The 12670-nt window shown below is 39.9% G+C and overlaps 1 protein-coding gene across 3 annotated transcripts in view; it reads right to left on the bottom strand.

The window, feature by feature from the left end:
* kif26ab (kinesin family member 26Ab) overlaps positions 1 to 12670 on the bottom strand; it is a 232519-nt gene that overhangs the window by 169618 nt on the left and 50231 nt on the right. The window contains exon 1 of one of the 3 annotated variants that reach the window (XM_057858782.1): positions 624 to 2153. The exons of the other annotated variants lie outside the window; for them this stretch is intronic. The gene's annotated coding sequence lies outside the window, so the exon portion shown is untranslated. Of the gene's footprint in view, positions 1 to 623; positions 2154 to 12670 lie in introns of those variants that run through there. 3 annotated transcript variants of the gene reach the window in all.

Genomic DNA, 12670 nt, shown 5'->3' with positions numbered 1-12670 from the left:
CGAGGCAGACCGCAACTGTTGGCAATAAATTAAAAGACCTGAGGTCTCGCCTACAACATGAGGAGCGCCAATTTGACTGAAGACCAACCGTACTTGGACATATTAAATTCTTATTCGGCTTAATTTGATTGTTTTAATTTTCCTTTCTCTTTCCCGAACAACCTTACCCCACCCCTCCCTTCTCCTGGAGAGAGCCGCGCAGATGGCCCTATCTCTTGCCCTTGATCTCTTCCCAATGCTGGTCGCGGGGCCCTGCGACTCTTATTTTGTCTACACACACGTACAAACACTCATACACCTGTGCATAACCCCCCCCCCCCCCCATGTTCATTCGCTGCCACCCTCCCAGTTCAAACGGATTGGACTCGTGATAAACTCCTTCGAATTCACAGCAGAAGGATTTGTTTTTCTGTTTATCAGTTGTTTCGTCAAGTATCATAGAATGAATGGTATCGATAATTGTTGTGTCGCCATATCTTCAGATCATCGTTATCGTGAGCCTTGTATCGCATCGTAAGGTACACCTCATTTCCAAGCATTTTGAAAGATTCTGTATTCTAAACCATTCACTGGAGGTTGTTGAAAGGCAATCTGAATTGAAGAGTCCACTTTAAAACACTTACCGCAAAGTACTGAAAGCAGACTCAAGAGTTTCTTCCAAACCAATGCTTGAAACCCCCCTCCATTGACGACAGCCACCTGCCTCTTCTCTGTCTTAACTGTGACACCAGATAGAGAGAGATGGAGTTTGTTTTGGAGGGGGGCTGTTCTGACTCAGACAGCGAACACTCCCACTTTTCTACAGCTTATTTAGAGAGAAAACAAACTACTACTAATGCATTGAATCCTCCCTCGGCCAAACAGAGGAGGAACATGTACAGTAAGAACAACCAACACCTAGAGAAAGTGTGCATGTGATTAGTCAGCTCAGAATGAGGCAAAAGGGTGTACTCATGCGCATATATTTATTGATGGTATTAATCTTAGATATCAAGAAGATACAGTGGTACCTCAAGACACGATATGAATTCGTATTATTATTTCTCCGTATAACAAATCTCGTTTCACGCCTAATTCGTTCCAAGCTCTACTAAAACCACCACCTTGAATAGCGTTCTGTATGAATGCTATTTTCAGACCGTGACGTCACCATCGTAACGCGGAAGTGGGTTGTTACATAAACGCCCTCGCATACAATCCATGTTATTTCTGCTATTTTCTCCGGTAATCTTTCAAAAAAGAACATGCCGATTGAACACTGCTGCTATGGAACTTTTAGAAATGACTGTAGACATTATGACGTTTGAAGTGTTTTCTTCACACGTTTCCCGAAACCAAAAATTCGGGAGGAAAAAATGTGAAGAATGGATTTACTTGCGCGGATGACCAAAAGACCAGTTTAACGCCAGCAAGGTGAAGCCATTCACATTTCATATGCAGTAAACATTTTGTTGTGGGCCATGGTCCTACAGAGGTTGAAGAGGTAAGCCATTTTGATATTTTTACTTTTTTTTTTTTAGCGTGGTGTAGCCGTGCTGCTTCTGTCTGACAATGAATGACCTGAAAAAAATTTAAATGGTACCTGACTGCAACTGTTACCTTTTCCGTTGTAAAAAAAAAAAAAAAAAAAACTTTAGTAGGGGCGTAAGTGTAAATAAATTATAAAATAAAGATTTGTTATTTATGAAATAATTAAAAGTGTTCGTTGGCTGTCACTGAGTAGCATTTGCTATCGCTACACAAAAATAGCAATGTAAATTGCCCCCAAGAACGGTCAGAGACGTAAGACAACCATACAATATAATATATAAGAAAGACAGGGCAATTGGTGGTAAAGGATAGATTGTTGAAATAGGAGAATGTCATTACCAGTGGCGTAAGGCAATGCACACAAGAAAAAGGTGTCGATAAAAAAGATACTTCTGGAGCAGGTAGACTCTTTTTCCCGTGTTTTTCAGCACTCGACACTCAAGCCATCTGTTTAACTGAACATTTGCATGTTTTTCCACACCTTTATCAGTGAATTTGGCACCAAGGACATCATTTTCAGACAGCATTGGTAGGTTTAGCTCAGTAAACATCTCGTTCGTACACTATTTCCACATATTTACTATAAGGTTGACCCACCTAGCAACAATTGCTAACGTCATGAATATTAATGAGCAAAAGTGACGTGTTGCTTGCGGTACCCCATTTGCTGTCACATCCTTTGATTGCCTGTCTTTATTTGTAAAGCTTTGTCGCCCCCCCTTTTTGCGCTTAAAGCAGAATTTCAGGATTTTTCACTTAAGGCTTAATGTTTGAGTTAGCAGGGTCTTAGTCAGTTGGTGGAGTTGATTTCAACAAATTCCGTTTCGTTTGCTAGTTATTTGTTAGTTTCAGGGCACCAGAGTGGCTAAGCTAGCGTGAGTCAATGGCACCATTATAGCATGCCAATAAAAAACGATACAAATCTACGAACAGATCCAACATAGTCAAATAAATTCAAAACACAGATCATTGTTTGAAAACACATATGCGCCCAAAACAATGTCACACCAAACTGCGGTAATTCATTGCATTCTGCAGGACTATTTTTTTAGATGAGTAATACGACCGCAATAAAAAGGGAATGCTTCGGTTACTCGTTCTCAAGCTGCATTCGAGCCAGGTGGGAAGTCGGACTTATCCCGCTCGGAGGGTACCAGTTGCAAGCAGTGTTTTTCAACGTTTTCTGAGACACTGCACGTTTTGACATAGGAAAAAATGTCACGGCACACCACAAACCAAAAATGTTCCAAAATTAGTTCCTGTACAGTATATTTAATTTTCCAATATTTTCTCAATATTTATTCTAACTTAGTGTAACTCAACCCTGTTTAGATGAACACAAAGCCGATATCCTGGCTGGAATTGAAGAAAGACGCACACGAAGCTGTTCTTCAACAGCTCTTTGTCTCTGTTTTTTATTTTTTTATTTTTTTATCGCAGTTAGGCTTGAAAAGCTCAGACTTATCAGACAGGGGAACATCAGCAATGTCTTTAACCGCATCAGGGCCGAGCATCTCGCTGACATTTACTTTGCAGGCAGGTAGTATTCATTTCTCTGCCACAATATGGGACTTTTTAAATTTAGCTACAAGTTCAGCAACAATGTAACTGACTTTGAGGGCTTTCTCATTTACCTTTGTAGTTTTTCCTCCAAAAAGTTGGCTTTTTTTCTGTTTTCACAAGGCGAACAAAATAGTCCATCGACTTGTTTTGAAGCGATGGGTGTTTCATTTGGAGATGACGTTTAAGCTTGCTCGGCACCATGGCACTGTTGGATAGCTGCTCGTGTCGCATTTAAGAACTGCTCTGATTTCTAGCCATCGGCCACCTTGCCGTCCTCGACAATGTTTTGGAATAAAACACAGAGGGAGGATTGACGGTTGTCACATATGGATAAAAGAGAAAAATTTCGTGTATATCGACACTTGACGAGTATAATCCAACGGCGTACAGTCGACGTGCTGGGGTCCACATTGTCGCGGACAGCAAGGTGGCTAGAAATCCAAGCAGTTCTTTTACGCGACACGAGCAATACCTCCCTCATTTACACACAACCGAAACCTTCTACCTAGTCCTTCCGTCCTTCTGCGATATTGGACAATTTCTCGCGGCACAGGGCACACCTGACAATCTCTCACGGCACACAAAAACACTGCCTTAAAGCATTCCAATCGAACGTAAACAGCAAAGATGGCTGATCGCCACAAGTTTTTTATTTTGGCATTCAATAGACATTTTGACCTCCAGCAAACCTGACTTCTCATAAGCGATCAAATAGTGGAGGCGTACCAACGATACTTTTCCAGATCAGACGTTGGAAATTCTGACTTTGCACCTTCCTTGAATGCAGCATCAGTCTGCTGAGTTAATTCACGGCCGGCAACATGGCAAAATGTGCTTTTAGAGGCTGCGGAAACATACAGAAGAAACGGAGAAAGGAAAGTTTCCACAAATTCCCGATGAAGAACGAGGAAAAATATAAACTGGTCACGTGCTGCTGGCTAAATACATTAAAAAAATCAGCGGTGAAAAAAAAACCCGATGTGATATCACTCTGTCCTGCTCCTCTGCAGAGCTTCTGGATTACAAATGTTGCTGTTCATACCACAGGTTGCGCTAGACTTTTTCATTGTCTGTCATTTTGACTGACAGGGTCATAAAAATCCAGTCATAATCTATTTTTACCCGTCACTTAAATTTTTAAAATGATGATAATGACATTGTGGTGACCCTTTGTTTGGCATAATTCACCTTCCGTACTTGTGTGTCCATTTGGCCGAGCACGTTACCGGCTACGACACAATCACGTGACAGAGACACTTAAGAGCCGCGCGCGTTGCGGCTTGAATAGAGAGTTCACAGAGAGCAACAAAGCTACAGTGGCTGGACACAGCAATTCGAGCAAACAAGACTCTTAACATTGCATACCGCTTCAACATATTCAATAGTATTTAGTTTTCATTCATTTTAAATTAATATTCTGTCCGAACAAGTTTAACAGAGAATCCACACTGTGCCATCACACATCAAGCAGATGAATATGTAACTTTTTCTCCGCAGTGACAAAAACAGCTGACTGTGGCCCCAGTAGGTAGGCTACATATAGAACAATGAAATTAACAGTTCACCTGCTGTGGCCTGAACGGAGTCTTACACCTTCCTCCTGGTGCGCATGGACTTGAATTGCGTGCCCGCTTGTGCAGTCCCTGTTTTTTCACCTCTTTTATCAACACCATCGTCGTTTTGGGGCTTTTTGAAGAAACTTCGGACACTCAGTTGCCTTGACATTTTTCAGAGTAAGGCCAACGACGTCATGCATCAAGAGAGACAATAGCTAATTAATATGCTCACTCGCCACCCTGTGGTCTGGGGTGTGAATTGCAACCTGTCAAAAGGACGGATGGACTTCAGTTTTTTCCGTCACCGTTTTAAAAAATCGGTCAACGAAGGAAAATATTCGGTTAACGCGACCCCTGGTTCATACTGCAATTATTGACATGCCATGGTAAGTTTTAATACCTTTATCCTGAAAACATAGCCAACACTATTGATTGCATTGGTCATCGATGATTTTCATTTGTGCATATGTTGTCTTTTATTGGCATGCTATAATGGTGCCATTGACTCACACCAACTTAGCCACTCCGGAGCACTGAAACTAACAAATAACTTGCAAACTAAACGGAATTTGTAGAAATCAACTCCACCAACTAACTAAACCCCTGCTAACTCGAAGATTAAGCCTTAAGTCAAAAATCCTGAACTTCCGCTTTAAGTAACTAGTTTGTTAGTTTGTTCTACAGATGTTATCACATAACTACTCGAGCTAGTAACAAACACTGAGTGCTAAAAGACGAGCAAACTTTGACAGCAGTTGCTGTTTGTGCATTGATTATGCATTGATTGTAAGTTTGTTATACATGAGCATTGTGTAGGATTTTGTGGTGTGTATATACATACATATACACATAGTCCCTGGGTTTTGCCGGAGTCCTGTCCGCCATTTTGTCTCCAATCTTTTTTTTTTTTTTTTTTGTCGCGTATACAGTTCCTTCTTCAGGGTTACCCCAGGATTTTTCCATTCAAATTTAAGACTTTTTAAGACCTTTTCTAGACCATATCCAATTAAATTTAAGACCAATCTCGCACCTATTCTGGCATACATTTATGAAATACTGCAAAAGAATCTGACAAAATAACTAAGCATAAGACGGATGTGATTGTTATCGACGGCAATTGAAAAGGCACAATAAACAGTACAAACGGTGTTATGTATAGGTATTGCCTCTGTGGATGCTTCACAAGCAACAAATGTGCGCTCAGGCTTGCAGCTCTTTTCCCCCTCACTCGGGTGCGTGACTTCTTTATGGGAGCAAACGGCTCTTCCTTGTGTGTGCGCGTGCGCTCCTTTTCGTGTGCGCAATTACGTTCATCTTTGTGTTTACATGCACTCTGACTCGCCTGCGGAACTACTACTTGCTCTGAGCTTCCTGCTCCAAAATAACGTCACCTCTGCCTTAAGAGTTGGCATCGAGTCACAAAGAGCTCACGTTATCTGGCTCAGAGGGCTAGGTGCTTCTGGCAGCCGAGGTGACTGTTGAGGTTAGCGTCAGGTTAGCTGAGCAGAACTGGGATATGGGTGCTTGCCTCCGTGTAGCTGCTGAGCATGCTAAATGTTTAGCACTCTTTATGTGCGACTCCAAGGCAATATGTCCCATTTAGCCGAGTTTTTACGCCACAGGCTGCACCGAGCCTCCCACTAATTCCCTGGTACAGCCTGAACCCAGTGATATTTTGAGTCGCTCAACCACAATGTTTTAAATCTGCACTTTCCCATCCCAAGGTTGCTGCGCCGACAACGACAGCTAATCAGTGACTGACCGTACGTAAAGCTCCAACGTAATGCTGCATTTTCGAAAACGCGGAAATTTGGATTTTCCGAAACAGTGCATTTACAATGCATCGGTCAAAGATCGATAAAGTCGGAGAAAATGAAAAATAATTATATGACACAACGTTCCATTGTTATTAGCTATATCACGCAGATAAGACAGGGAAAAATTAACACATTTGAGAATGAAATTCAAGACTTGTTAACAAAATGCAAGACCTTTTCAAGGCCGTAATTTAGGGTTATCAAGTTTAAGACGTTTTTAAGACCCCGCGGGTATCCTGTTATTGTACCTCACAGTACTTTTTCTAATAACTTTATTTTATGACATGACTGTTTTGCCCATTGGCGAAATGTGTATAGAAGAATTCCTTTTTTTTATTTTATTTTATTTTATTTTGAATGTCGTTTCTTCGCAGCACAGCCCAAACTTTTTGAACGACCGTCACCGTTCGAGTATCAAAATGACCGGAATTTTTGCACGATGGAGGGAATTTTTTAAATGTCCCCCAAAAAATTTCCGTTCGCCCATAAACACAGGGTTTTGGGGATTTTTTTATTTTTTTTTAAAAATGTATATAGTCTTACAATATTTAGACCAAATCACATACTTTACATATCAAGTTGCAGAATTTGCCAAAAACTTGCCCATTTATTTCTAATGGCATGCCATTAACGGCCATGTAGATTAGGTAATTTCCTCTTCATTTTCAATAAATATAGTGGTGCAATATAGGCACTTTTCCCATAACTTAAGTTGAAATTTTTTTATTTTTCACAGAATGTTTATTTGGAAAAACCTTTAAAGTTGTTACATTTATCATTATTAAAGCATCCAGTCAGGCATAACAACAGGATTATCCATAATGTGTCCACAACCGTATCGAATTTTTGGAGATTTGACGATATCGGGATATCAGTTGAAAAGTCATTCTCTGACAACTCTACATCAAATACAATAACAAAAAAACACAGGAGGTTAAGAATGAAATAAAATTGACGCAGGCAATTTTTAATCGACACTAAATTGTAATCCATTATCTCAATGAATTTAGTCCAATGAATGCATTTTGCAATGCAGAGACTAAATTGTTGTCATAGAACAGCGTGCGCGTACCTAGCAGTCATTATCTCATAACGTGAAATGTTTTGTACTGCTGCTTGAATGAAAGGACAATAGAACAGCACAGTTGCAAAAGGAAGATTCAATGTGGTGCAAGGTTGGTTGCAAGATGTCCATGTTAGACAATATCATGTCATTGATTTCTCAGTGAACACAATTTCTACTAATAATAGAATTTAGGCTTCAGTCCAGGACTTAGAGCCAGGAAGGTAATCGGAAACTGTTTATAAAAATGACACCCTGGTGAGAATAAAAGAGATTGAAAAGAACACATTGAGATAAGCCCTAACTAGCTCTTATTTCTTGCTAATTGAGATGTCTAGACACATTCAGTTTAAACTCCAGAGATAAGGAAGTGGGGCGAACGATAATGGTGGAGCATAGTGTGCACTAATCCACTTAGCAAATCAAAATGTACTATCAGGATGCAGGAAAATGACTGGCTTATCAATATTTTTCCAGATGCACATTTTGCTATTTTAGTCTTAAAGGGAACAATAGCATCATGCTAACACACTTGTATTATAAATGTTTCACCAATGTTACTGATTTTTTTTTTCTTATTCTGCGATTTGACAGTTATACATTATAATGAAGACTATGTTGGTGTTACTGCTAGCTTTGGGAAAGGAGCTTTGGAAGTCACAATAAGGCAACAGTAATGTAGTAGTGAGTACACCCCTATGAAAAAACGTACATCCCTAAATGTCCAAAATGAGTACTTCTGCAGCAATGCTGACAGCACTCCTGTAAAGAGTCACATGGCATTTTGGAGGGAAAACAAGCAGTACTCCATTTGGACATTTAGGGATGTATGTAGTTTCTAAGGGGTGTACTCACTTTTGTTGCCAGGGGCTTCGATATTAATGGCAATATTTTGAGTTATTTTGAGGGGAAAATAAATTAACTGTATTATACATGCTGCACACAGACTACTTTTCATTGTGTCAAAGTGTCATTTTGTCAGTGTTGTCCCATGAAAAGATATACTTAAATACCTGCATAAATGTGAGATTGTACTCACTTTTGTGATACACTGTATACGTTTTGGGCAAATTTTGGCCGAATCGAATGTTTTTAGCAAAAATTGTATACAACTTTTATGCCCCTTAGCATGCTTAGCATCAAGTATTTTTATGTATATGTGCTTAAAAAGTGAGCATGATGTAACAGAGCTATGACATCATGTGTGATAAATACCCACAACAGCATTTTGGGTGTGTGCAGACGCAAACACATTTTTATGGAAAGCAAGTTTAGAAATGCAGAAGCATGCTCCCGTCCGTGCTTTTCACTTGATTGTCGGACTGAGAGGTCAAAGGGTAACTAATTGTGCGACTCATGGAGGTCAGCGGTAGATTGGCCTTCTGCCAGAACACTGGAACACTACCTGAAGAATTGCCAGGAAATGACAAATGAACCCGCTCCTCGCTGCTGATGACCCCTGTCGATGGCACGCGTCAAATCTTAAGTGTTTGTGCTGGAGTTGACAATTGACGTGTTTGAGATTATTTTTCCTCATTGCCCTCATATTGCCTCTAGTGCTGTGTGCAAAGTTGCCAGATGGGAAAAACAGTCTCCAGCCCATACAGAGTGTGAAACCCAACTAGTTTGACAAAAAGCAACCCAAATGACAACTTCCTGTCCAAGATAAGATGTTTCACTTATACTGTTCAAGATAAGATGTTTCACTTATACAACTCAATCTATATTTTGATATTATAACCTGAAAAAAAATTACATTAACAGCGGTACAGTTGTAAAGGAATCCTTGCTGCTTAGGCAAAAAGCATCATGGGAGATGTAGTTATTTTTAGAAAAAGTTAAAACTACTATATTATTGGCATTATTCAGAATCGTTATTTTGTCATAATGCCTATCTTCACTATCACTTTAGATTCCAATTGTACTTACTTTATTTGTATATGGCGGAAAACACAGACAAGGCTGAAAAAGCAGTTTCTGCTCTCTTGCACCCCTCTTTAAAATAAACTCTATTTTAAGCCAAAAAGAAGTGTTGTGTTTAATAGAACAAAATATCTATATGCTGCCATAGCAGTTTCATGGCACACTGAGCCAAGGTAGGTACGCGATAATATCTTGTTAAAATCATGGTGTCTTTAGTTATGCTCTCTCGTGCTCTCACCTCGAGTTACCGGAAAACCACAAAAAGGCGTATACTGCAGTCGAACACTAGCACGAGAATTATGGACACAGCAGGCTAATTGACTAGCGTGCTGTCTAAGAGTGTGACAATATCTCGAGACAGCGATATAGCGGGATATTTTGCAACCCGATTGGTTATCGATATGCTCCCGCCAAGTATCGATACTTTTATTTGCCATATTGTTCATACAATGGAGTATGGATGCTGTAAACTGCTGAATGTTTGTTGAGCAGTTCCTTGGCGGCCCACTAGGGGCGCTCAAGAGTGGCAGTGAAGGTAAAGTGCACACAAGTCGTCTAGAGAAGAAGAGAGGAAGCTCCAAGTGGGTTGAAAAAAATAAAAAAGCTTTGTGTGAATGGTGGAGGAAAAAGTGAGAAAAATATTGCTAAAAATCACAAATGTGGACACACATTAGATTTTACACCAACAAGAAAGGAAGTAAGGTGAACAAGGACTTTGCTGTACGCAATAATTGTCGATCAAAAATAAGGTTCACTGGCAGCTAGTGACCAAATGGACACCGGATTTCTTCACTGCTTCGCTTTCATCACTTGAGGTAAGAAAGTTTTGCAATGTAATTGACTTTTTAATTTGCATGTATTATTTTGATGACATTTGGTGTTGAATGGTATAAAATAAACCAGGACCCTAAACTGGATGAAAATGAGTATTGAACAAGCCTACATGAATTTACTGATTTATTTGATATTATTTGAGAACGGTTTTCCATCTAGTTTACTACACAAACTGTTATTACTGCCATTTTGATACAATAAGCTATAAAAATGGTTTGAATAGCTTCCACGATATATAAGGTGATGTGCATGATAATTATTAATGTAGCCCACATATTCAAAATAGGTATTGCATTTTTAATTTCTATACATTCAATTCATATTTTTTAATTCACACAATACTTCCAACACAAAAAAAAAATAATCTGGATTTCTACTCAAAAGGTATTAAGTAGCTCATATTTTTTGTTTTATTTTGTTGTTTTTATGGTGTGGAAGAATGTGACTGACTGAGTCCGACATCTCAAATGCTGAAGCAGATGGTGGAAGTGCTCAAACCAATGCTTTTAGCAACAAAGGTTACAGGGGGGCAAATAAGTAATTAGTCAACCACCAATTGTGGAAGTTCTCCTACTTGAAAAGATTAGAGAGGCCTGTAATTGTCAACATGGGTAAACCTCAACCATGAGAGACAGAATGTGGGGAAAAAAACATAAATCACATTGTTTGATTTTTTAAAGAATTTATTTCCAAATTAGAGTGGAAAATAAGGATTTGGTCACCTACAAACAAGCAAGATTTCTGGCTGTCAAAGAGGTCTAACTTCTTCTAACGAGGTCTAACGAGGCTCCACTCATTAACTTTATTAATGGCACCTGTTTTAACTCATTATCAGTATAAAAGACACCTGTCCACAACCTCAATCAGTCACACTCCAAACTCCACTATGGCCAAGACCAAAGAGCTGTCGAAGGACACCAGAGACAAAAACATAGACCTGCACCAGGCTGGGAAGACTGAATCTGCAATTGGTAAAACGCTTGATGTAAAGAAATCAACTGTGGGAGCAATTATTAGAAAATGGAACACATACAGTACAAGACCACTGAAAATCTCCCTCGATCTGGGGCTCCATGAGAGATCTCACCCCGTGGCGTCAAAATGATAACAAGAACGGTGAGCAAAAATCCCAGAACCACACGGGGGGACCTAGTGAATGACCTACAGAGAGCTGGGACCACAGTAATCAAGGCTACTATCAGTAACACAATGCGCCGCCAGGGACTCAAATCCTGCACTGCCACACGTGTCCCCCTGCTGAAGAAAGTCCACGTCCAGGCCCGTCTGCGGTTCGCAAGAGAGCATTTGGATGATCCAGAAGAGGACGGGGAGAATGTGTTATGGTAAACCAAATATAACTTTTTGGTAGTAACACAGGTTCTAGTGTTTGGAGAAGAAAGAATACTGAATTGCATCCGAAGATCACCATACCCACTGTGAAGCATGGGGCTGGAAACATCATGCTTTGGGGGTGTTTTTCTGCTGCAAGGGCATTGAAGATGAGACGTGGCTGGGTCTTTCAGGCATGACAATGATCCCAAACACACAGCCAGGGCAACAAAGGAGTGGCTTCGTAAGAAGCATTTCAAGGTCCTGGAGTGGCCTAGCCAGTCTCCAGATCTCAACCCCATAGAAACTCTGTGGAGGGAGTTGAAAGTCTATGTTGCCCAACGACAGCCCCAAAACATCACTGCTCTAGAGGAGATCTGCATGGAGGAATGGGCCAAAATACCAGCAACAGTTTGTGAAAAGCTTGTGAAGCGTTACAGAAAACGTTTGGCCTCCGTTATTGCAAACAAAGGGTACATAACAAAGTATTGAGATGAACTTTTGGTATTGACCAAATACTTATTTTTCACCATGATTTGCAAATAAATTCTTTAAAAATCAAACAATGTGATTTTCTGTTTTTTTTCTACATTCTGTCTCTCATGGTTGAGGTTTACCCATGTTGACAATTACAGGCCTTTCTAATATTTTCAAGTGGGAGAAGTTGTACAATTAGTGGCTGAGTAAATACTTATTTGCCCCACTGTATATACGAAGAAAAGACCCACTAATTTTATCATTGCCCCACTCCAAGCTCAACTGCTGACTGACACCTACAGCACTGTTAATTTTTGAAGAAATTAATGGTGTCATTCATCGTGATCTCTCCAAGAGATATCAGTGGTTTGTTTCCTCTATATGTGCAGGTACACAATTTGCAGTAGATTTACATTTTCCAGCAACGTTGCACAGAAAAGGTGCCACTGTTTAATAAATGACAAACAGTATCTTTTTTATTTCATTTCAACAGTTGTATCGTAGAATATCATGAATCAAATTTCTGACCAATATATCGATAATCGCCGTATCGTGATATCGTGAGATAATCGTTATCG

Source organism: Corythoichthys intestinalis, chromosome 15 (genome assembly GCF_030265065.1).
Source record: "Corythoichthys intestinalis isolate RoL2023-P3 chromosome 15, ASM3026506v1, whole genome shotgun sequence".
NCBI lineage: Eukaryota > Metazoa > Chordata > Actinopteri > Syngnathiformes > Syngnathidae > Corythoichthys > Corythoichthys intestinalis.
This window is presented reverse-complemented; position numbering and strand designations above follow the sequence as displayed.